The sequence below is a fragment of the Eriocheir sinensis genome, chromosome 46 (genome assembly GCF_024679095.1).
Source record: "Eriocheir sinensis breed Jianghai 21 chromosome 46, ASM2467909v1, whole genome shotgun sequence".
NCBI lineage: Eukaryota > Metazoa > Arthropoda > Malacostraca > Decapoda > Varunidae > Eriocheir > Eriocheir sinensis.
In genome coordinates, this window is record NC_066554.1 from 5,479,192 (window position 1) to 5,504,191 (window position 25,000).

The following is a 25,000-nucleotide window of genomic DNA, read 5'->3' on the forward strand; positions in this document are numbered from 1 at the left end:
TTACTCTCTGCCATCCTTACCTCTCTTTAATTTATTTCTCTTCTCACATTTAAACCAGTCTCCCTTTCTCTGTTCTTCATTCCTCTTTCGTTATTATCTACGCCTTTCTTCTGTCAATATACGTTCCATCCTCCCATCCTCCTCATCACCCTCCTTCAACTTTATTCTTTCTCTCCCACTTTTTCCTCCTCCTCCTCCCTCTTAGTATTTACCATTTATTCCCTACTTTCTATTATGTTCTATTTTTTTTATTTTCCCTTTTCCCTATCATTTCCTCTCTTTACTACATCTCTCTCCTTTTATTTATCGTTTCTTTCCTCTTCCATCTCCTCTTCTTCTTTTCATCACCCAACCTTCCTATCACCTAAGCTCCTCCTCCTCCTCCTCCTCCTCCTCCTCCCATCATTCTTCCTTTTATAATCTCACTCCAAACTTAAGTCTCCATTCACAGCCTTCCATCTTTACTTCAAGGCTCATATCTCTCTCTCTCTCTCTCTCTCTCTCTCTCTCTCTCTCTTCCTTCTCCTCTTTCTCCTCCTTCTTCTTCTTTTTCCTCCTTCTTTTTCTTTCTCCTCCTTCTTTTTCTTTTTCCTCCTTCTTCTTTTCCTCCTCCTTCTCCTTCTCCTTCTCCTTCTTCTTCTTCTTCTTCTTCTTCTTCTTCTTCTTCTTCTCCTCCTCCTCCTCCTCCTCCTCCTCCTCCTCCCAACCTCTTCTCATTCTCTGGTCCCATCTCATCAGCCTTCCCTCCCCCCCTCACCTCCCTATGCCCCCCTTCCTCTTCCTCTCCCCCTCTTCCTCCCCTCCCTCCACCCCCCTCCATGCTACTCCTTCCAGCCTGCCGTCTTTCCCTCTTCCTCATTCTTCTCTAAACGAGTTTCTCTGTGGTTGCCAACTAGATTACTTTATAAGCTGATGGAAGAGGAAAAAAATATATATCACGTTTGTGGTGGAAGAGAAGGATTACGAAGGGGATGATAATAAAAAGGGGGGGGGGGAGAACTTGGTGAAGAAAATAAATAGATAAAAAGGAAAAATATGGATAAGTTAAAGACAGACTCCGAATAATCTTGTAAATAATAATGTAAATACTCACGTTCTCTTTCCATCTTCTTGAATAATAGAGAAGAGAATGCAGGTCAAAACTCACCTGAAAATGAAAATAAATTACAAGATCAGAAAATTATAGAAAAAAATAATACAACTTTTTTTTATTTTCTTCAGAACAGAAAATTGTGAAGTTATACAACGAATAAAATTAATAACAAAAAATAACAAAATGGAAAACGTAAATGACTGGACACACACACACACACACACACACACACACACACACACACACACACACACACACACACACACACACACACACACACACACACACGAGAATAATGATGGTTACATGAAATACACTGCAAAGAAAAGAAAGGATATATAACAATTTTTTTTCATATTTTTTTCCTCTCTCTCTCTCTCTCTCTCTCTCTCATGAGTCATTAGAGAACAATCAAGATACCCTTTAATAATTGTTCCCTAGACACCACCACCACCACCACCACCGCCACCACCACCACCACCACTACTTCCTCTTCTCCTTCCTCTGCCTCCTCCACCATAAATTTCCCTCCCTTCCTCCTTCCTCTCTCTCTCTCTCTCTCTCTCTCTCTCTCTCTCTCCCCTGGGTAAAACTGTGACCTTCCCTCTGAAATATATGACACACTGACGGCTAAGGAATTGGAGGCCAGGGAAGGAATTTGCATAACACTCTTTTCTAGCATCTTCTTTTCCTCCTCTTCTTCCTCCCTCTTCCTTCCCGCAGTCTGCTTTCCCTCCTTGCCTCTCTTCTTCCCCTGGCCCTTTAAACTTTGATCTCGTTTTTTTTTCTTTTTCCTGGTTTCCTTTTTCTCTACCATCTTCTTTTCTTCCTCCTCCTCTTCTTTCTCCTCCTCCTCCCTACTTTCTTTCTGCCTTCTACTTTACTTCCTTCCCTCTTTTCTTTCCCAAGTGCTTGGAAATTAAGGGTCTTTATTTTTGTTTTTCAATTTCTGTGATTCTCTTTTTCTTCTCCAGCATCTATTCCTCTTCTTCCTCTTCCTTCCTCCTTTCCTTTCCTTCCTTCTACTTTCACCCGTTCCCTTTTTCCTCTCTTTCTCTTTTACTTTTCTTCTTCATGACCTTTAAAGTTTGGCTATTTATCTCCTTATTTTTATTCCTGTTTCACTTCTCTAATATTTTTCTTCCTACCCTTCCTTCTCCTTTGTGCTATCATCCTTCGTTTGTTGTTATCCTCCTTTCTTCTCCCCATCATTCCTTGCCTTTCTCCCTCTTCATCTTCTTCATTCTCTGCTTCCCTTCATCCTCCCACGTACTACATTTCCCTTTTCTCTCCAAATTGCATTCCTTTGGTTAATTTCGCTTCCTTCCTCCTTTCCTCCGGTTTCCCACTCCCTTGGTTTTACTTTTTTTCATCTTCTCTCCCCCATTCCCATTTTTTCCTTCTTTCTTTCTTCCTTTCTTTTCTTTTTTACCTTCCTATACATTTTCTTATTTTCCCTTCTTATATTTCCTTGTCTTGCACTTCCTTCCTGCTTTGATGATCTTCTTTTCCTTTCCTTTCTATCATTTTTCTTCTTTCTTGCATCCTCTCCTTCACTTCCTTTATTTCCGACTCAATTTCTTTTTTCTTTTATATTTTCCTCTTCTGTAACCCTTCCTTCCCCTCTGGGCTTTTCCGCTTTCTTCAGCTTCCCTTCCTTCCTCCTCTTCCTTTTTTCCCCATACTATAATATCAATGTTTTTCTTGTTTTTCTTCCATTTCCTTTCGCCCTCCCCTTCATTCCATTTTATTTTTCCTCTACGTTCGTTGTTCGCTATATTTTCCTTTCTCCAGTTCTTTTCGTTTCCTTTCCTCCAATTCCTCCACTTTCCCAACCAGCATCCACACTTTTCCTTTCTTTAATCCTTCGTTTTTAGTAAGGGGGAGGAGGAGGAGGAAAAGAGGGAGAGAATGTTCCTTATTCCCATACACTACATTTAGTTTTCCTTACTTTTCTTGCTTATTTCTTTCTTTCCTCCTCCTCCTCCTCCTCCTTCCTTTCTTACTTTTTCTTAATTTACTCCACTTGAGTTTTCATTCATTTCCCTTTTTCCATCTTTATTGCTTCGTTTTATTCCTTTATTCCATTTATGCTCCCGTATTACTTTTTTTTACATTAATTTTCTTTTCTTAAACTTTTTCTAACAAAGTTTTTTTTTCCTTACGTTAATTTCATTCTTAATCCCTTCCATCCCGACCTTTTCTCCTCTGCCTTCCTGCACTTCCACAAAAATTAATCTAATCCTCCTTCCTCTCTCCCTCTCCCTCCTCCTCCTCCTCCTCCTCCTCCTCCTCCTCCTCCTCCTCCTCCTCCTCCTCTTCTTCACGTGGGCATTATCCGCATCTCAGAATAATTCCATCTTCACCTTCCCTCTCAGCCCTCGACTTGAATATTCCCTTTTTATTTTTTCGTAGTTTTTGACGTAGAAAAATATAAAGCATTCCCCTTCGTCTGCTCCTTCTCCCTCCCTCCCTCCCTCCCTCCCTCCTTCCTCCTCCTTCCCCCTTAATCTTCCCACTTCCATCTTCCGCCTAAATTCACACTCTTAATATGAAAATAAAATAGGACGAAAATTTTATTCCCTCCCTTTCCTGTGGTAGAATGGAGAATTTAATTCTGGTACTCTCTCTCTCTCTCTCTCTCTCTCTCTCTCTCTCTCTCTCTCTCTCTCTCTCTCTCTCTCTCTCTCTCTCTCTCTCTCTCTCTCTCTCTCTCTCTCTCTCTCTCTCCCTCTCCGTCTCTCTCTCCTTTCATTTTCATTCCCCTTCTCCTACTCCTCCTCCTTCTACTTCTACTTCCCCTCCTCTTTCTCTCTCTCATTCTCCCTCTCCCTCTAACACCACTATTACCACTACCACAACCACCACCGACAACAACAGCAACAACAAAAACAACAACAACAGCAACAGCACAAGCGACAATGCACCAATAATATATGAGTTTCAGCAGACCATTCCTTTAAAAGACGTAAAGAAAGAAACTGCAAAGGAAGGAGTGCAAGCAACTGTGTGTGTGTGTGTGTGTGTGTGTGTGTGTGTGTGTGAGTGTGTTATAAGTCACGTGATTAGCAAATGATAATCCATTCGGCAAGGGTGGGTTTTCAAGACTGTTTTAATCCCTTAACTAAACGGCAGTGTGTGAGGGGAGATGATTGGAAGAAGAGGAAGAGGAGGAAAGAAGGGGAGGAAGAAGGAGGAAGGAAGGCAAAAGGAAAGAAGGGAAGGAGGAGGAAGAAAAGACCAAGGAAAAGAAGGGAAGGAGGAAGGAAGACAAAAGAAAAGAAGGGAAGGAAGAGGAAGAAAGGAAAAAGGAATGAAGGGAAGAAGGAGGAAGAAAGACCAAAGGAAAGAAGGGAAGGAGGAGGAAGAAAGACCAAAGGAAAGAAGGGAAGGAGGAGGAAGAAAGACCAAAGGAAAGAACGGAAGGAGGAGGAAGAAAGACGGAAGCAAAGAATTGAAGGAAGATAAGCCTAGTCTGAAAATCCCCCTGGAGAGGCCTAATATTGCCCTTGTTCTCCCTTTCGTTCTGTGCATTTCTTCCTTCATTTGCTTCCTCTTTACTCTTTAAACTTACTCTATTATGCTTTCTTTATATTCCTTCTCTACTCGCTTCTTGCAAACCGTATAATTATGTACTCGATTCATATTGCCTGCTTACAGTTTACGGTTATTGGTTATTGCTTTCTTTCACTTGCTTTCAATATACGACTTCTTTTCTTCCCTAGTCCCTCCTGCTTCTTGTATTCCTCCTCTCCCTTTGCATTCCACCTTACTGCATTTCTCTTCCTTCTTCTCCTGTTTCTCCTCCTCCTCCTCATTTTCATTCTCCTTACTCCTCCTCCTCCTCCTCCTTTGCATTCCACCTTACCGCATTTCTCTTCCTCCTTCTCCTGTTCCTCCTCCTCCTCATTTTCCTTCTCCTCCACTTATTGATACTCCTTCTCCTCCTCCTCCTTTCATTCCACCTCACTGCATTACTACTACTCCTCTCCTCTTCCACTTTCTCCTTCTCCTTCTCATTCTCCTGCTCCTCCTCCTCTTTCGTCTCCCCCTCCTTTATCTTCCCACTTCCATTTTCCGGCTAAATTCACACTCTTAATATAAACGGATTTTACTCCACACCACTACGCGGCCATTTCCTCTAAGCACCAAAAAGATTCATAGTTTTACGCATCTTTTCTTCATTGCAGAGGCGTTTGTTGTATTCTTTCCCCTCTTCTAGACACACAACTTCAATCTTGCAGAGAAGTTCATTGTATACATTACCTTATATGACACTCGGTACAGACAAAACCAAATAAAAGATACCCCAAAAAAACAACCATAAAAAAGAAGATAATAAGAGGAAGACGCCTCCGGTAAGACGAAGCCCAATAATAGTTACTGCAATGGCGGAGGCAAATACTAAGAACTCCCCTTTCGTGCTTATCTTTACAGGCTCAGCAGCAATCAGGGTTATCGCGAGGGAGTGTAGGTGGTGTAGTGCGGGAGATATAATAGATTCTAGAGCCCCTGGAATGCCTCTCGGTGTGAAATGTAGGTCGGTAAATAACACTAAGAAAAAATATATATATGCAGTGGTTGGTTTCTTCGGTGTGGGAATTGTAGGTTGTTATTGCGGTAGTTTGTTGGGTTTTAGAATAACATGTTGGGCGTGGAGGAAGGCGCCGCTAGAGTCTTATCAATTTACTTACTTTTCCTCGTTCATGTGTTGTTGTTTTTGTTTATATTCCGTCACTCGCTTCACCCACTTACTCATGTACTCACTACTCACACTCATTCACTTACACTTCCCATCTTTGTTCCCTCCTTTCCTTCCACAAGAGTATTAAAATGTATTCACTTCCTCTTTCATGTCTTGTTCTTTTGCTTATATTCCGTTACTCACTTCACCCACTCACTCACTCGCCACTCATTTACTCACTACTCACACTCACTCACTCACACTTCCCATCCTTCTTCCCTCCTTTCCTTCCACAAGAGTCTTATAATTTACTCACCTTCTCGTTCATGTGTTATTCTTTTTTGTGTTTATATTCCGTCACTTACCTCACCCATTCACTCACACGATAACTCATTCATTTACTCACTCACTCACTCACCTTTACCTTCCCATCTTTCTTCCCTCCTTTCCTTCCACAAGAGTCTTATAATTTATTCACTTCCTCGTTCATGTGTTATTCTTTTTGTTTATATTCCGTCACTCACCTACTCACTCACTCACTCGCTAATCATTTATTTACTCACTACTCATACTCACTAACTCACTCACACTTCCCATCCTTCTTCCCTCCTTTCCTTCCACAAGAATCTCATAATTTATTCACTTCCTCGTTCAAGTCTTGTTCTTTTGTTCATATTCCGTCACTCACCTTCTCAGTCAGTTGATAACTCACTCACTCACTCACTCACTCACTCATTTCTACATCCCATCCTCCTTCCCTCCCTTCCTTTCTTTTTTTCCCCTTCTTTCCTTCTTGTCTTCCTCCTTTCCTTTCAGTTAGGGTGGAGTGTGATGTGGCGTGGGGCGGGGGTAGGATGGGATGGGGTGGGGTGTGGTGTGGTGGGGGGTAATGTGGTGTGGCTAGACCATTACACGCTCTGCCGCAGCCCGCAATTGTAAAAAAAAAAAAAAAGAACGTAAAAGAGCATGATTTTCGTGGTTCTTTCAAGGCAGACGCAAAGCCTTTAATTTGGTGATACTTCGTGAATTTCTAAAACAAAGAACAAAGAGAAAGGCCGTGTTCAAGTGCGCAATTTTGGTAAGTCTGTGGTTTGGACACTAAAAAAGAAACACAGCTCTCTCTCTCTCTCTCTCTCTCTCTCTCTCTCACACACACAAACACACACACACACACGTTCGTGACAAAACCATAAAAAAAGCACAATTTGGTAACAGTTCATGAGCTTCCAGATTTAAAAAAAAAATGACGGTATTTATGCGGAAGGATCAACAGCTCGGGAATGGAATTAGATCATTCTATTTTACCAACGTTAGTTTTTATGGGTGGAAGCAGTGTGTTGCGCTAACTTTTTTTTGTATTTATCTTTTGTTTAGCTCTTTATCTTTCTCTCTTAGGCCGATGTTCTCTTAAATTTCGGGGCATAGTACACACCCATGTTTGGTAAGGCATCGGTAGAGGTTGTGGTTATCCAAGGGTAGTTTTATGAGCCTAGCGATACCAATACAAGCCTTCTGCACCATGAATGTAAAAGATAACTCATGAAAACCAGACTAATCTCCTTTGAGGCCTCTGAAAATATTTATTGTTAGTGCCGGAAGGGTCTGAGAACACGGGCCTTAGCGAGAAAAAAAAAAAAAGTTCAGGCCTTCAAACGCGTGCAGTTCGTATTCGGGGTGACGAGTGGCAGCGAGCGGGGCCGAGATAAAAGCAGCGCCGATTTGACTCATGCAGTGGAGGCGGCTAATGAAGAAGAGCTTTTGTACAGTTGCACCAAATTTTAACGCCGAGCTGAGTGAGTGGAGTGGACGCGCAGAGCGAACCCGACGTATGCTGTAGAAAGTTTTGGAATGTGAAGGGAACAAAAAGTGAATGGGTGTTTGTGTTCTCTTTCAGCGTGACGAAAAACTAAGTGTCGAGGGGAGGAGGAAAGTAAATTGATGTGTAGAGGAAGGGAAAGTTTTAAAATGTTAAGAGAAAAAGAAAGTATGTATAAAAAAATGCACGTTTTCTCTCATGGCAAAACGGAATATTACGAAAAAATTAACTAAATGTTGAGGTGAACAGACGAGCAGTGGCAACCGGCGTATAGCAAAGAAATTTTTCGTATGTATAAAGAAAAGAATATTAAGGAGTGAGAGTTTATTCCTTCCTAAAAGCACAATGGAATCACACACACGCGCACACACAAAAAAAAGACAATTCCAACCTCAAAACCCTCGTCCCCCAAAAAATAAAATGGTAAAGTTTGCCTACGTAATTCAATGGCTTGGTAAATTGTTGATACACCTGCGTATATAGGAGGCAGCGCAGGTAATGTAATGGGCGTGTTTGTGCGTGTTTGTGCGTGTGTTTGTCCTTGTGTTTCCCGGCCTGTTTTCCTGTCGGCGTGCGGTGAGGCGGCTCGCGCGGTGCATGCAGGATGCGAGGGTGCCATAATGCGGTTAGCGAGGCGGCGAGAGTGACGGCGACGCGGCCAAAACACTGGAACACGGACGGCGGCGAGATGAAATGGATGAGGAAAACAACCACAACACAGAACGCAGAGATGAAAGATGATGAATAAAACAAAACAACCACATGGATGAGATAAAACAACAACAACACTGAAACACGGACGGCGGCGAGATGAAATGGATGAGGAAAACAACCACAACACAGACGGCGGCGAGATGAAATGGATGAGGAAAACAACCACAACACAGACGGCGGCGAGATGAAATGGATGAGATAAAACAACAACAACACTGAAACACGGACGGCGGCGAGATGAAGTGGATGAGATAAAACAACAACAACACTGAAACACGGACGGCGGCGAGATGAAATGGATGAGATAAAACAACAACAACACTGAAACACGGACGGCGGCGAGATGAAGTGGATGAGAAAAACAACAACAATGGAACACGGACGGCGGCGAAATGAATGGATAAAGAAAAAAAAAACTGAATACGAAACACGGCGACAGGAATGGATGACGAAAACAACCAAAACAACCAATGGAAGGAAGCACAAAAGATACCGAAATGAATGGATGATGAGAATAACGGAAATCACGGAAACACGGACGGTGGAGAAATGAGTGAATGACGAAAAAAAAAAAAACGGACGTTGGTGAAATATGAGACTGACGAAACAACAAAAATACGAACGATGGAGGAGTGAATGGATGGGTGGCTTTTTTTTCGCGGGCTTTTTTTCATAGCGGCTTTTTCAAAACAGGCTTTTTTACACCTTTTTTTGTTGCCCTTGAGCTGTTTCCTTAGCTGTAAATCAAAGCCCGAAAACATGGAGAGCAAATTCAAGTTCCAGAGTGACGGGGAAAATAAATAGTGACGAAAAACGGACAAAACACTCAAACACGAAGCGGAGGTGACGTGAACGGATTAGAAAAGCCACTAAATCATTAAAATAAGGACGGTGGTAAAAGAACTGGATATCGAAACAAGAGCGGGCCTCTCTCTCTCTCTCTCTCTCTCTCGTGTTTTTTCCTCTTCCCTCAGTGTCCAACTTTAGCTATCTGGTTTTCGGGTTCCCAAGTTAGTGACTTGGCGAAGAGTGTCTTGGGTTTATCCTTTGAAGTTATACTGTATCCATATATATTTAGTCTATTATGATCTTTTACAATAAGAGAGAAACTGAGGAAAAGTAGAAGGCATGTTTTTTGTGTGTGTTTACTTTATTATTTTCTTTCCTGTGTATTTGTATAACGTCTTTTACAAGTTTGGATGTTAAAAGAAGGGAAGGGTACTGTAGATGCAAACAAACACACACACACATACACACACAAAACAAGTAGGTCACAGTAGGTCACACACACACACACACACACACACACACACACACACACACACACACACACACACACACACACTTCAAAGCCTCCCCTTGACCCTTTGCCTCTGAACCCCCATCGACCCATCACGTCTTTTGAAGCCTTCCTCGCCCCCCCCAATGAAGCCAAAATGTGCTCTCTCTCTCTCTCTCTCTCTCTCTCTCTCTCTCTCTCTCTGCAATGAGTGACGTAAGAAATGAATGAATGAGAAGGAAGGAAATGAGAAAAAAAGAATACATAGGAAAAGGAACCAAAAATTAAGTAAGGGAAAGAAAGGGAAGCAAATTAAATGTAGTAAAGAAAAAAAATAAAGGTAACGACACTAATAAAGTTTTGCGTTTGTGGATGAAAGGGAAGAAAATAAAAACAAAAGGAAAGGAGAGGGACCGGGAATAACAAAAGGAAAATTAAGAAAAATACGCTAAAGTAAGTAAAGAAGGAAGATAAGAATATAAAGGTAACGATAGCTTATAAGTGTTTGAGTTTGTGTAAGTAAAAATATGGGAATCAGAGTATAGATGACAGACACAGGAAAGAAAAGGAGGAGGATTACATATGAACGTTAAATATAAGTGGAAAGGAAACAAGGAAACAAGGAAAAAGGGGAAAAAAATATACCAACCTGAAAAACGGAGAACAAACAAGAGCAAACATTATATAAACACACGCACACACTCACACACACTCACACACACACACACACAACAAGTAGATCAGAAAAGTAGTCATCAACAATAAGTTAGAAAAGTAGGTACAAAGATCAACCTTAAAACCGAAATTGGGGGTTAGAAATAGGGAGTGACTGAGTCAATTCAATACAAGCAGAAAACAAGGGAAAAATATACCAACCTACAAAACGGAGAACAGGAGAAAGCAGCTGCAAAAGTAGGTACAAAGATCAATCAGAAAACCGAGCGAGTGGGATGAAACAGGGAACGATGGAGTTAGTTTACCACAACGAAAAAACAATGTAAAAAATATACCAACCAACAAAACGGAGAACAGGAGAAAGCAGTTGGAAAAGTAGGTACAAAGGTCAATTATGTTACCAAAAGTGGGAGGAAGAAATAGGGAACGATCGAGTTATTTCACCGCATCGAGAAAACAGGAAGAGGAAGGCCAAAAGGATACATGAAAGTCGACACAACGGCCGCTGATGAAACAAAGAGAAGGAAAGGGGGAGAGAGAGAGAGATAAAAGAAGATATCAGTTTGTATGTAGGCGGAAACACGGATGTAAAAGGAAGTATGAAAGGGGAAAGAGAAGGGGGAAGAGAGGTAAGGATAACAATTAAAGTGTGTGTGTGTGTGTGTGTGTGTGTGTGTGTGTGTGTGTGTGGCGCGTGACTGTGAAATGATTGGAATATATGGGAAAGAAATAAAACCGACAGCGGTGAGAGTTTCCAATTGAAGGATGACCTAACAAACACTTGAGCCGAAGGGAGACAACAATAAATATATAAGGCAAAGAGATCGTGAAAGGTAAGACGTGAATGCATGGAGACTTTAAGGTAAAATAATTATCGGTATTGAGGAGAGTAAAAATAAAAGGGTGAAAAAAGCAAGTGATACGAAGTACAAAAAAAGACGGGGAATTATTAAGACGAAGATAAATAACACATCGATACTGAGAATGAAATTAAACACCACAATAAAGGAACCAAAATCGAATGACAAAGGAAACAAAGGATTATTAAGCTAAGGAGATATAAGAACGTATTGATTAGAGCGAAGACTTTGTTGCCAGACGAAAAAGACAGATACAGAAGAAAGACGATTATACGTAGAGAAAGGAAAAAAAAAGATAATAACACTTGGAAGAGAAAAGAAAACGAGTGAAAGAGAGATTTGTGATGAAGTAAAGTGGAGTTAAGGAATAGAGGAATGATGAAAGAGCAAAACAAAACTACGAGCTAAAGTTGAATAAAAAAAAGTAGAAGGGAAAATAGATGATAGAAAAAGAAAGCAGTGTCTAGGGGGAAGTAAGAGGATTACAGACGAAGGAAAGAAAAACGGGGAAAGGCTAGGGGTGGAATAAGAAAAGTAGGGAAGAGGAGGGAAAGGGAGGAGAAAAAAGTAAGGGATGAAGGGGAAAAGGAGAGAACAGAGGAGAGAGAAAAATGTGCAAGAGAGGAGAATAAAGCCTAGAATACGGGGAAAAAGAGGAGAGAACTGGGAACTGGGAGACCTGGGAAAAATGAGGGACAGAGGGGGAGATAGAGATAAAAATAAGGAGAGGAGGGGGAAGGGAAGGAGAGGCAGATGAAAGCGAGAAAAAGAGGAGGAAGGCGTGGGAGATGAAGGATGCAGAGACAGGAAGGAAAAGGTTGAAGAAGGAAGGAAGGACGGGCGAAAGAAGATGAAAGCGGAAAAAGAGAGGATCGAGAGGCAAAAGGCGGAAGGAAAGTCAGATAGGAAGGGAAGGAGAGAGAAGGAGGGAGAAGAGGGTGAAAGGAAGACGGAAGAGGAAAGAGAGAGGGAAAGTGGAAGGAAAGGTAGGAAGGAAGGGAAGGAGAGAGAAGGAGGGGAAGAGGATGGGAGGAAGAAAGAAAGAAGATGGTAGAGGAAGAAAGTGAGGAAATAGAGACGAAGGTGGAAGGAAACGTGGGAAGGAAGGGAGGGAGAGAGGAGGAGGGGGAATAGAATGAAAGAAAGACAGAGGATGAAAGAGAAGAAAAGGACGAAGTAGGGAGGGAAGGAGGAGGGAAAAGTAGGGAGGAAGAGGAGGAGAGAGAAGGGAAGGTAAAGATGAGAGGAACGGCAAAAGATGAAAGGAGGAACGAGGCGGGGGGAAGGGGGACGTATGTAAGGTGGAGGAAAGGTAGGTAGGAAGGAAGGGAAGGAGAGAGAGAGAGAGAGAAGGGGGGGGGAGGCACTGAGAGGAAGGAGGAGCTTGGCAACTTGCCTCACAAAAGAATATTTCGGTCGACATGTTTGTTTTTTCCTGATTCGACATTTACAAAAAAAAAGATAAACATGTCTTGGCTGTTTTAACATTTCCAGTCCATTCAAACATTTCTTTCTTTTCTTCACCAACTCTACTTTAACTTTACATTCATATAAAAAAAAACATTATAAGTCAGTGTATGCGTAACTACTGACGCCTGAAGAGAAAAAAAGAAAAAGATAAAGATTTGCGAATTATTTTTTCTTTCTTTGTTATTGTGTGAAAAGACTTGAAATGTGTGTGTGTGTGTGTGTGTGTGTGTGTGTGTGTGTGTGTGTGTGTGTGTGTGTGTGTGTGTGTGTGAGAGAGAGAGAGAGAGAGAGAGAGAGAGAGAGAGTCTGTGTGTGTGTGTGTGTGCGAGTCTGAGTGTGTGCGTACGTGCGTGTGAAGGTAAGCAGGTGTAAGTTACCTGTTCCACCTGGCTCTGAACCCCCGAGAGAAGCCAGACCCACCTGAGACCGGCTTACCTGAAAATCACTCCACTTCCTCCTCCTACTCAGTGCCTCCCTCCCTCCCTCCTTCACTAGTTCCTTCCTCCCTTTCTTATACTCTCTCCGCTTCTCTCCTCCTCTCTCCTCCCTACCTCCCTCCAACTTCCTCCCCCTCCCTTCTTCACTAGTTTCTCCCTTTCCTCTCTTCTTCTAGCTCAAACTTTCTCCCCCCTCTCTCGTTCTCTCCCCTCCTTACTTCCCTCACTAGCTCCTCCCTCTCTCTCTTCCTCTCTTCTTCTCCCCTTCCGACTCCCTCCTCCCTCTCTCCTTCTCTCGCCTTCTTACTTGCTATGTCACTGCTGTTTTACGTCTCACTTCTGTTCTCATTTTTTCTCCATCTCTCCGACTTGTTTGTTTTCTTTCTCTTCTTATCTCCCTCCTACTACTTCATTTCCCTTCTTTACTGCTATTCATCTACCTCTTTCTCACATGTACTTCTCTCCTTCCTCTCTTGCCCACATTTTCTTCCTCGTCTCCCATCTCGCTCTCATTCCATATCTCCATTTCATTATCCCTTCGTGTTGTCCTTTCTCCTCTCCCTCCGTTCTCCTCCTCCTCTTCCCCTTTACCACGCCTCGGCAAAGTTCTCGTATTTCACTCACCTCACTGTTCGCCCTAGCGCCAATGCGCCATTATTTCTATCCAGGTGAACAAATGAAGGGCGTTTATAAGAGACACAGGTGAGGGAAGGTAAACGTGAAGGTAGATAAGGTGTATATAAAGAGTGCAAGTGATTGGTTAGGAATAACAGAAAGTGAAAGGGGAAAGAATGTTTATGGACGGTGTATATAGGAAAGCAATATGATCTAAAAGCATGACGAATGTGTAAGTATTGGCGTAGTAAAGAAGGTATATATAATAATGTACATGGGTGCGTGTATATATAAATGAATGTGTGTATATAGTGCTGTAGGTATGTGTACGATATATGGAAATCAGAACAAGGGTGAGAGCAAAAGAATGGTATGGCTTCACATTGAAAAACTGACAAACCTAGAATTAGATGTGTCAAAACAAGTATGTGGGAGACGCAAGACTAGAAGGTATGAAGGACTAGGAAGAAATATGTGCTACAGGTAAAGGTAAAGTTGGGGGCATACGCTTTAGCTACGCGTGGCCTCTGTGCTCATCTCCTTTACAATGACCCTAGAGCCTGTGGTGGGAACAACACTAACGATCAGATCTTAGGCAGGTATAACAGAATAGGAGTCAGAGTGGTTTACAGGTATCAGAAACAGGAACGATAGGGGAAGGGGCAGGTATGATAGCCAGGAATGGGAGTCAGAGTGGTTTACAGGTATCAGAAACAGGAACAATAGGGGAAGGGGCAGGTATGATAGCCAGGAATGGGAGTTAAAAATTGTTTACAGGTATCGGAAACAGGAACGATAGGGGAAGGGGGAGGTATGATAGCCAGGAATGGGAGTCAGAGTGGTTTACAGGTATCAGAAACAGGAACGATAGGGGAAGGGGGAGGTATGATAGCCAGGAATGGGAGTCAGAAAGGGTTTACAGGTATCAGAAACAGGAACGATAGGGGAAGGGGCAGGTATGATAGCCAGGAATGGGAGTTAAAAATGGTTTACAGGTATCAGAAACGGGAACGATAGGGGAAGGGGCAGGTATGATATCCAGGAATAGGAGTTAGAAATAGTTCACAGATATCAGAAGGCAGAAACGAGAGGGAAGAGAAAGAGGAAGTGTCAGGTACGGAGATCAGTTGCGAGGTAAAGACGGGAAGTGTAAGGAGGTGCGGGGCATCAAGTGGGGTGGCCAATCTCTGTCGACGCCGCGGAAGCCCCTCACCTGCCGGGCCGTGATACCTGTCGGAAGACCTTAAAGGGCAGGTGTGGCTTGAGGAGCAAATCTCTGCGTGTGCGTGTGTGTGTGTGTGTGTGTGTGTGTGTGTGTGTGTGTGTGTGTGTGTGTTCAAGAAGTTATGAGTCCAACAATTACGTTTATGTTTGCCAGTTTGTATGTGTGTGTTTACGTATGTATGTATGTATGTATGTGTGTATGTATGTATGTATGTATGTATGTATGTACGCGCGGTGTGTAAGTGTGGGGTTTCATAGCTCACACGACCGGAAGCAACCCATTACGGTGCCGCTTCAACGCACTTGCACGCACGCACGCACACAAATACGCCTACACACACACACGCACACACACACACACACTCCACCCGAACATATGCTAAACAGGACAACAGATTAAAACAAAAGGTGCTACAGAAAATATTAACACACAGCACGAAATGTTTATACTCGCACATGGATGTAGCATAAATTAAAAGAGAAAGTATAAAAAAAAACATATACAGAAGATAGGAAAAAAGGAGAAGGTAGAACGATATATAAACAGGCGGATATTAAAGCACTGGCAGCAACGTGATTCCAGGATGAGATGAGAATGCAGCTTTAAGGAGACCCCGAATTCCTGTTTACAGTCTCAATTTTCGCATCATTTACAATAGGAGAGAGAGAGAGAGAGAGAGAGAGAGACAGGGCCCCAACATTATCTTAAGAGACTCCCTTAAGAAAAGTTAGGACGGAGAAATTCCCAGATGGGCGTTTGTCTCTCCTCCATCTCCTTGTCCTTCCCTCTTCCTCATTCCAAGGCCTTACTCCTCCTCCCTTCTTTATTCCTGTATTCTATTTCTCATTCCTTGTTCAATACCTTTCATTTTTTTCTGCTTTATCTCCTTTATTCTGTCTTCCCTGATTTCTTTCCTTCCTTTCCCCATCCGCTTCCTTCTCCTCCTTTATTTCCTTCTGCTTCCTCTTCCTTATTCAGTACTCTTCATTTCTCTTCTGTATTTCTTTTATTCCCTTTTCTTATTAACATCCTTCATCTTCCTGCTTTCCTTTCTTCTCATATCTCTCTCTCTCTCTCTCTCTCTCTCTCTCTCTCTCTCTCTCTCTCTCTCCATATGCAACTTCCCTCGCCCCACTTTCATTCTTTTTGCATTACTTAGCAGCTTCTATTTCTTTTTTTTCCTTTGGTTCTTTCTTTCTAAACTCCGTAATTCCCTTCTCTTCGTCTTCGGCCATCTTCGTTTTCTCATTTCCTGCATCCATTGATCGAATATTTCTTCCTGTTCTTTTATGCTCAATCAGATTATGTCCCTTTTATATTTCCTCCTCTTCCCCTCTTTATCGTTTCCTTTCTGCTTCTTCTTTTTCGTCTTCTTCGTTCCTCCACTTATTGCCTTCCCTTCATTTATCCACAATCTCTCCTCTCTCCCTTCTTCAATGATTCTCTTTCGCTCGTGTTTCTTTAATCGTCTCTCGTCCTTCTTTACTTTCTTCTTAGCATTTCCTCTCTTCTTTATCTTCTTTATTTTCCTTATTGATCTCTTTCCGTTTATTCAGTGTCTTAATCCTTTCATCCATGTTTCTCTAAATGCTTCTTTCTTTCTCTTTTTTTTCCATAATGCACTTTCTTTCCCATACTCTTTCCTTTACTTCCTCCTCCTTCTCTTCCTCTATTCCTCAATTACCATCTTTCTTTTCCATCTTTTTTCATCCATTTTTATCATCAGTGTTTCTCTAAAGGTTCTTACTGTCTCTATCTCTGCTTCATCATTTCCTCTCTTTCCCTTATCTGTTATTCTACTTCCTCCTTCTCCTCCCCTTCTCTTCCTTATTCCCTCCATCATCATATTTTTTTTCAATCACTCCTTCACCCATTTCATTTATTGCTTTTCGTTATATTCTCTCTCTCTCTCTCTCTCTCTCTCTCTCTCTCTCTCTCTCTCTCTCTCTCCCCTTCATTCCTTCCTCTCCCTTCCTTCCCGAGTGACAAGCGAAATCTATAAAAACGCCCTGATGATGATGATGATGGGAGGGAAGAGGAGGAGGGATGGAGGAGATAAAAGGGAATGTAGATTAATGGAGGGAAAGGGAAGGAAAATGGGGCAGGAGTTGAGGAAGAGAGAGAGAGAGAGAGAGAGAGAGAGAGAGAGAGAGAGAGAGAGAGAGAGAGAGAGAGAGAGAAGGGAGACAGACGTATATTGAATAGTTGTACCCATGATGATGATGATGATGGTAGTAGTAGTAGTAGTAGTAAATGAAAATGATGATGATGGTGGTGGTGGTAGTAGTAGTAGTAGTAGTAGTAGTAAATGAAAATGATGATGATGGTGGTGGTGGTAGTAGTAGTAGTAGTAGTAGTAGTAGTAAATGAAAATGATGATGGTGATGGTGATTAATAGGAACAAAAAGAAAATAAGAAAAAAAGGGAAAAAAAGAAGAAGAAAAAAAAACAAAAAAAAAATAATGAACACAATAATAATGAAGAATATGATGATGATGGTGGTGTGTGAGGGGGGGCGGGGGGGACGGATGTGCTCGTGTGTGTGTATATGTGCGTACGTATGTGCGTGCGTGTGGGTGACGATGAAATATGAGGGAGAGAGGCAGATAAAGGGATGATGGTTGATGGCGATAACAATGGGCAAAGACACTGATGGGGCGGCATATTGGTGACGCAAGATGGAGTGTGATGAAGGGGAAGCCGGGCTGTGAAGGGAAGATTGGGCGGCGGGGTCGGTGAGGATGGGACTGACAGCGGTTAAATGAAGGTACTGGTGATGATAGGTGTGATGACGGAAAGGCTGATGATGCTGGTGGTGATGCTGAGGGATGGGAGTAGCGGTGATGATGATGATGATGGAGGGAGGAGGGAAACGGTGAGTGAAAATAAAGATACAGTGTTAGAAGTGCGTAGTAACGTTGATAGTGAGTAAGAACAGGTGTTGCAGGCGTAGCGAAACAAAGAGGAAAAGAGAAACAAAGATGTGAAGGATATTAACAGAGGTAGTAATAGAGACATAAGTGAGGAGGGAAAAGGTAGGTGAAAAAGAAAAATAGTGTTAGTAGTGCGTAGTGACATTGATAGTAAGAACAGGAGTTGCAAGTGTAGTGAAACAAAGAAAATAACAAAGAGAAAGAGGAAACGAAGATGTGAAGGATAGTAAGAGGTAGTAATAGAGAGATAGAAGTGAGGAGGGAAAAGGTAGGTGAAAAAGAAAAAGTGTTAGTAGTAAGTAGTAACATTCCACTCTACTCTATTTAGGAGCAGTAAGTGGCGGGCTTTTTTTTTTTTTTATTATTGTTTTTTTTTTTTTTACGCCCTTGCACTGTCTCCTCTGCTGTAAAAAAAAATATAGTAAACGAAGTGAGTGAGGTCAGGCATTGTAGGCGTAGTAAAATTAAACAAAGAAAACAAAGCAAATAAGAGAGAAAGAGAAAACAAAGAGAGAAGGATACCAACAGAGGATAGCAACAGAAGGACACAAGAAGGGGCAGTAGCAGCAAGATAAATATAAAAAGAAGCGATGAAAATATGAGCTAACGGTAAGAGAGTGACTAAGAATATGAGAAACTGAAGGAAATAAGTAGGAAAAATAACAGTACACTAATTGACGGGAAAGATAAGGGCAATAAAAGGTGAATATAACGGAAAGAAGAACGGTAGAACACAAACAGTAAGAGTAACAAACAGGAAAGCAATAGAAGTAAGAGACAAACAGGTGGGCAGAGGTAAAAGAGAAGTAAAATATATAAACACACGAAAAAAAATCACTCTCTAAACGAACGGCTAATATTTAACCTTCCACTCAAACCTTCACTCAAACACAAACAAAGTCTTCTTATTTTCCCTCCCTTCCTTCCCATCCCTCCTTCCTTCCCCTCCCGCCACGTGTCCTCGATCCTCCACTCAGCGCTGTTTTTTCTCTCCCCCACCAGGTGAGCGCCGGGCGGAACATCAATCAGGGTGGAGGAGCGGGCGCATCAATCACACCTTGGCAAGTGATCAATTTTCCTGGGACGGGTTTTTTCCTACAGGTAATTTGGTCTATAATATGTATTTTTCTTGCTCGAGTTCATGTTCTGACGTGTCTGTGTTGGGAGAAATTAATTTTGCGATGGATTCTTATCCTTTTTCCTTCTTTCTTCATAGTTTTGAGAAGGTTTATTTAATTTTTCATCTCTTTTCGCTTATATAAACCCGAGCAAAGAATGTAAAGTTAATTGGTCAGAACGCATTTTTTTTCCTTTCTTTTTCATAGTTTTGAGAGTTAATTGTATTTTTCATCTAGTTTCGTTACATGCACCATAGCAACCAATGTCAAGTTAATTTGTTTGAACGCAATATTGTTTTTCTTTGATAATTAACTCCATTTTGGTACTGACAGTTTCCATGAAGATCAGTTAATTAGTGATGATAAGGGAGGATGTTCTAAGATACACTGATGGGAAAAACACACACACATACACGCACGCACTAAAAAAAACTTCCTAATACACAAATTGCCGCTCTCGACGTTCAGCAAGGTAAAAGAAAACAAATGAAAGGAGAGAGAGAGAGAGAGAGAGAGAGAGAGAGAGAGAGAGAGACTCCTCCCTTTCTCTCTTGCTCTTAATTGTTCCTGCGAGGTAATTAGATACGTGTTATTGAATCGAGCGCACCTTTGCAACCCTATCACCAGGTGTCTGATACCCTTCGCCACCATCACCATCACCATCACCACCACCACCACCACAGTCATAACCATCAACACGGCCATGATCACCAAAATCATCACCATTTCCGCCAGCAATCCATCACCACCAGTATCACCATCATCTCCCACGTCACCATCCACTACACCACCACCACCACTGCTACTGCCATCATCACCATCATCATCATCACCTCCACAATCGACTAACCACTAACATCACTTTTTTCAATCATTTTTTTCTTCTTTCTTTTAATCTCCTCTATGTTTTTTTTGTTGTTGTTTGTCTTCTTTCGCCTTGACTCGTTTTTATTTCTCCCATCAATGTTTTTTTTCAGTGGTTTCGGTCTTTTTCTCTTTATTGTTTGTTGGGTTTATATTTTCTCCTTAATTTTGCTACCGGTTATTAATGTTCACTGTCGATTTGAATGGTTTTTCATCTTTCTTTCTAAATGGCTTGGCGGGTTTCGATTTTTCTCACCGTTCTGTTCGAGTTTTCTCTTTTAATGACATTCACCAACCCCTTTTCCTCCACTACCTTCTCCTCTCTTCTCTCATTACTTGCTTCCTGCCTTCCGTCCTAAGCTAACTTCTTCATTTTCTTCAATCTTCCTCAACATAATCTCCTGCGTGCGTGTTCTTTTGTTCATTTTCCTCCATCACTGCCTCCTCTTCTACTTTCCATTCTAACTTAATTTCCTCCATCTTCCTTTATGTTCCTCTCATGCAAGACTTCATTCCTTCCCTCTCTCATTCCTCCATTCCTTCCTTCCTCCTCCTCCTCCTTTTACTCCTTCAGATCTTCCTCTATTCCCCTCATTCCGCGGCTGATTCCTTCCTTCCTTCCTCCCCTTCTTCCCTGTTCTTACTCTATTACAGTGCTTGCTACCTTGCCTATCTTCACGGTATGCTGAGTTACTTGTTTTACCTCAGTTTGCCTTACCATTTATGCTAATCTTTAGGCTGACCTTTACGCTTTCCTTTTCCTCCTTTCCCTCTTCACTTTCTTTTCCTCCTCTTTTCTAACCTTACCCCTTTCTTTCTTTCCTTCTTCCGTACATGTATTATCCCTGTTGCATTCTATCTCTCATTACTTCTTTCTGTATCTCATTCATACATATATTTTTTTCTTGTTCCTCCCTTCTCTCCTCACGTTCCTGATTTTCTTCTGCCTAACCTTATTCCTCTGTCTTTCCTTCTTTCCTACACGTGTTCTCCCTTTTGCCTTCCGTCCTCTCCTTACTTTCTCTTGTATCTCACCTGACGCTATTATTGCTTACGTTCCTTCATTACGAAATACATGTTCCTCCTACCTAACTCTCCTCATTATTTTCTTACTTTTTTCCTCATTCTTAACGTTCCTTTTATATGGTCCTCAATTCCTGCATGTGTTATTTTAGCTGACCTCTCTCCTTTTCTCATTTTCCTTACTTCTCCTCACTCTTGACATTTCCTTGCGGTTTTCTTCATTTCTGCATATATATTTTTTTTAGTTGACCTTCCTTCTTTTATTATTTTCCTCATTTACTTCACTCATAACCTTTCTCCTTACTTTACTCTAAATTTCTATATGTACTTTCTTTTCTCTTACCTTCCATTTCTTCTAACTTGACTCTCTTACTTCACTCATAAGCTTACCTCTTGCAATTTCTTTCATTCCTACATATATTTATTTCTCCAAACTCCTTTCCCTCTCTCCTTACAGTGATCACCCCCACAAACTGAATACCTTCTCTACTATCATCATTCTCTACTTTCCTTCCTGCATTCTATCTTCTACCTCCTCCTCCTCCTCCTCCTCCTCCTACTTTTCCTATTATCTCTACGTTCCATAAACTCTTCTTCCCCGTCACATTCTTTCCTCACTTCATCCTTTTCCTTTTTCACGCTCTACCTTCTCTTTCCTTAATCTTTCTCCCTCCTCCTACTACCTCTTCCACCTCCTCCTACCTCCCATTACCTTCCTTCCTCCCTGCCACCTCCTCCCTCTCTCTCTCTCTCTCTCTCTCTCTCTCTCTCTCTCTCTCTCTCTCTCTCTCCTTAATCTTTCTCCGTCCTAACTCCATTTCTACCCTTTCCTCCCTTCCTCAATCTTCCTTCTTCCCCTCCGTCTTCTTCCTTTTCCTGCCTTTCTCAATCTTCCATCTTCCCCTCCGTCTTCTTCCCTTTCTGCCTTTCTGCTTCCAAGACCAAACCTGAACCCATATTAGGATTGACTCACTGTATTTGATCGGCCTTAGTTTACCAGGGGGGGTGGAGAGAGAGAGAGAGAGAGAGAGAGAGAGAGAGAGAGAGAGAGAGCGTACATGCAGAACTGTCTCTCTCTCTCTCTCTCTCTCTCTCTCTCTCTCTCTCTCTCTCTCTCTCTCTCTCTCTCTCTGTGTGTGTGTGTGTGTGTGTGTGTGTGTGTGTGTACTCGGATGGGGTGGTTCTGAGGATAATTTGCAGGGCGAGACAGAGAGAGAGAGAGAGAGAGAGAGAGAGAGAGAGAGAGAGAGAGAGAGAGAGAGAGAGAGAGAGAGAGAGAGAGAGAGAGAGAGAGAGAGAGAGAGAGAGAGAGAGAGAGAGAGAGAGACGCAGCCAGACAGACAGACAGCCAAACATGGGCCCTAGACTACAAAGATGAATACAAAAGGAATGAGGAACAAAAAAAAGACACAGACAAACAGAGAGAGACAGAGATACAGACACACGGACACACACACACACACACACACACACACACACACACACACACACACACACGCACTATCCAACACAGGCAGGGTTAGCAACGAGAGAAACACACACACACACACACACACACACACACACACACACACACATAAAGAACCAACACACACACACACACACTTAGAATTAAAAAAAAAAGCGACCCCGTACAAACGCCATCAAAATTAATTGGGCGATATGCAACGTGCCGGAAACTCACGCAAATGAAAATGAAATAAAATGGGAAAGTCAAATGCAAGCCAACAAAAATTATGAATGGCCAAAAGGAAACTTCGCTGCGTGTCGGGAAGTATACACACGCGCGTAAAAATGTTCCCGGATATATATTTTTTTTTTGTGTGTTTACCTCGCGGGGAAGGGGTGGTGGTGGGGGTGGGGGAGGGGGGGGAAGCAGGCATGAGTTTTTTTAGAAGGGGATACTTTTCACTACTTTTTTTTCTGTTGCTTCTGCTTCTTCTACCGAGGATGCTAAACAAATTGGAACAAACAACTTTTTTTTCTACGGCCACCTCACTCACTAACTCTCCATTAAATAACACGAAATAAATAAACAGCGAACAAGATACGTTAATTAAGGAAAGATATGAGAAGTAAAGAAATAAAACGAACATTCATAAAAAAATCCAACATCCATCATAAACAAAAAGCTTCTCAAAGGCAACCTCACTTCTTAAAATATAACAAGAGATAAAATTACAACGAACATTGATAAAAAAAAAAACTAAATCCATCATATTTAACACACGACAAAAGGACACAAGTCTCTGCAACACCAAGGAGAGGAACTGAACTAAAAACTCGATATATCATTTTACTTGTATCATCACCTCCGTCTCTTATGCGTTGTTCATAATGTAACTTCTACCCTAACACGAGTAATTCATTGAGCTGTTCCAGACTCTTCATTTTATCCCCACGTGTGTCCATAAATCCTTGACTTATGAGCGTATCTTTTTGCTTCGTTCAGACCAAAAAAAAAAAAAAAATCAGACCTGCTTCAAATAATTTATCGAGCCCTGAACCTGCTGTGTGTGAGGTGAATCCACTTGTAACTACGCCAAAAAGTTCGAATAAGAATATCTAGTGTTAGTTGAATGGAACAATCGTCAGTTACGCAATCAAAGTCAAGCTTCATTAAATCCACTTCTTCCAGATATCGACCTCCTTTCAACACTAATCAGTACTTCTATTCAGCGCCAAATTAAGGGAACACCCATCACTCGTCAACCGTCACTCACCCATCACCCGCCCATCCCCACCATCCATCACTGTTCCCTCACCCCAACACCCATCAACCGTCTCTCACTTGTCATCCGGTAACCGCCCATCACCCATAACCCTTCAACCGTCCCTCACCCATCATCCAACAACTGTCAGTCACCCTTCACTACTCACACGCCTCCCACCCTCCCCACCAGACACTTTAATCCACCTGCCGTACCCTAGCATCCACTTCTCCCCCCCCCCTCCCCCACACGGAAAGGTCAACCCGGGAGGCTCAAACTTCCTTCCTCCCCTTCCTCTTCCCTTCCTCTCTTCCTTTCCTTCTCACTTCCTGCTTCCTCCCTTCCTCCCTACAGTTCGCCCGGCCGCCTAACTTGAAGGTAAACTTTGGCCCTAAAAAAATAACTAACAGCCTCTATTTATGCTCAGATTGGGAGCTGCTGCGCCAACAACGGCCGGGAATGAAGCCTCAGGAAGCTCAGACTTAGACCAGCTTCCCTGCCTCCCTCCTTCCTACCCTCCCTCCCTCCTTCCCTTGCTCCCTTTCCTGCAGGTCCTGCCTCGACTTTCACCATTCCTTGATTTTTGTTTCCTTCTCCTTCCTTCCATTCTCCTCCCTCCCTCCCCATGCCCTTCCTTGAGTTTCTCCATTTCTTGCTTCTTCCTTCCCTCTTGTTCCTTTTATTCTCCTCCCTCCCTCCCTTCTTCTCCTTGCCTTTACTTTCTCCATTTCTTATTTTTCATTCCATTTCCTTCTATTCTCTTCCCTCCCTCCCTTATTTGTCCTGCCTTGACTTTCTCCATTCCTTCCTTTCTCTTTCCCTCTTCTTCCTCCTATTTTCCTCCCTCCTTCCCCTTAATGTCCTTTCTTGACTTTCACCATTTCTTCCTTTTTCTTTTCTTCCCCTTTCTCCCAACCTCCTCCAACCCCCTTACCTTTCAAACTGTTCCCTGCCTCCTCTCCCACATTTATTCATTCATTTTCTAAGTTTCCTTTGTCTTTAGTTGCAATTTAATCCCTTTCTCCTCTTCCTTATCATATTATTTCCTTTGCCTTCAGTTTCTTGTTTTTCTTTCTCCTCTTCCTTGACAAACTTTTTTTCTCATTAATTTTAAGCCTTTCCTTCCTTCCTTCCTTCCATGCCTTTCATTTTCACTAACTTTTCTGTATTTCTTCACTTTCCTCTCCTTAACTTTGAATTCGATTATCCTTTGCTTCTCTCATTTCTCTCACTCACCACTGAAATACAGCGTCAGTTCGTATCCTCCTTCCTTTCTCTTCCCTTTGTATCTTCTCGTTATTCCTTTCGCTTTCCTCGCCTTTCCGCGCCATTCCCCGGAGAGAGCGCGTAGGTGTAGCTCAGCGTTGCCAAATTACCGTATTCATCGCATTGCATTTTCTTAGTTTCTGACCGATAACTCTAGCAAAAAAGAATGAAGCCGTCAATATTTAAGTTTTAACGATAACTTTAATTTTCTGTCGTT

General features: G+C 42.2%; 1 protein-coding gene across 1 annotated transcript in view; it reads left to right on the forward strand.

Annotated features, from left to right (window-relative positions):
* The window catches only part of LOC126981006 (uncharacterized), a 114,234-nt gene that overhangs the window by 73,431 nt on the left and 15,803 nt on the right, over positions 1 to 25,000 (forward strand). Inside the window, exon 3 of the mRNA XM_050831558.1 lies at positions 18,804 to 18,902. The gene's annotated coding sequence lies outside the window, so the exon portion shown is untranslated. The remainder of the gene's footprint in view (positions 1 to 18,803; positions 18,903 to 25,000) is intronic.